At 63.3% G+C, this 1,057-nt stretch overlaps 1 pseudogene; it reads right to left on the bottom strand.

Moving 5' to 3' along the window:
* Positions 1-46: 46 nt before the first annotated feature.
* Positions 47-896, bottom strand: LOC122577395 (annotated as a pseudogene).
* Positions 897-1,057: the final 161 nt, after the last annotated feature.

The following is a 1,057-nucleotide window of genomic DNA, read 5'->3' as shown; positions in this document are numbered from 1 at the left end:
GTCAAGCACACGGTATCGTACCACCAGCGTCCGCCTGCCAGCACCAAAGTGTCGTCCGCGTAGCATATCGTGCCTGTGCCCGGCGGCATCGGACATCGGAGCACCGAGTCGTAGGCCGTGATCCACAGGATCGGTCCCAGTACAGAACCCTGTGGCACGCCGCGCTCCACCGGTCTCCTCTCCTCTTCGCCGTTCCGGCCGGCGTAGGTGATCCACCTGTCGTTCAGGTAAGCCCTGATGATCCCGACGAGGTACGCCGGCACGTCAAAGTGCTGCAACGCTTCCACTATCCTGGCCCAGGGGATGGCGTTGAACGCGTTCGTAACGTCCAAGGAGACGGCCAGCGCCACCCCTTCTCGACGGACCATGTCCTCCGCGATCGACCTCATCCTCTTCACCGCGTCCACCGTCGAGCGGCCTCGGCGAAATCCGTATTGGCTGTCGTGCCAGCCGGGTGTCCGCCTCGACATGTGCGCCTCCAGACGGGCGGCAATCACCCGCTCGAACAGCTTGCCCACCTCGTCCAGAAGGCATACCGGCCTGTACGCGGACAGCGAGTCCGGCAGCCGACCTTCCTTACGCAGTAGCACGAGTCTCGCCGTGCGCCACGTTCGCGGGTAGGCGCCCTCCTTCAGACATCTGGTAAACAGGTGCCGCAGACGGGGAGCCAAGATGTCGATCGACTCCGCCCAAGCTCGGCCTGGGATTCCGTCCGGACCCGGTGCCACGTCGTGGGAGGGCATCCTCTTCGCCGCCTCCAGCAACTCTTCCTCCGTCACTCCGAGATCCTCCGTCCATGTCGTGGAAGAGGGGGGGGGGACTGATGACGACGCGTAGTTATCATCCCGCCTTGGGAATAGAGTCCCGATCACGTTCTCCAGCAGCACCGGATCCATGCTTTCGGTCAGCGGGGGGGCCGGAGGTCGCAACTTTTTCGTCACTATGCGATATGGCCTCCCCCACGGATCTGATTCGACCGATTCGATCAACTCGGCCCAGCACCGAGCTTTCGCGATCTTGATCTCCCGTTGCAGAGCCCGTCTCGTCTCTCGGTAGT

Source organism: Bombus pyrosoma, unplaced genomic scaffold (genome assembly GCF_014825855.1).
Source record: "Bombus pyrosoma isolate SC7728 unplaced genomic scaffold, ASM1482585v1 HiC_scaffold_3412, whole genome shotgun sequence".
Lineage (NCBI taxonomy): Eukaryota > Metazoa > Arthropoda > Insecta > Hymenoptera > Apidae > Bombus > Bombus pyrosoma.
This window is presented reverse-complemented; position numbering and strand designations above follow the sequence as displayed.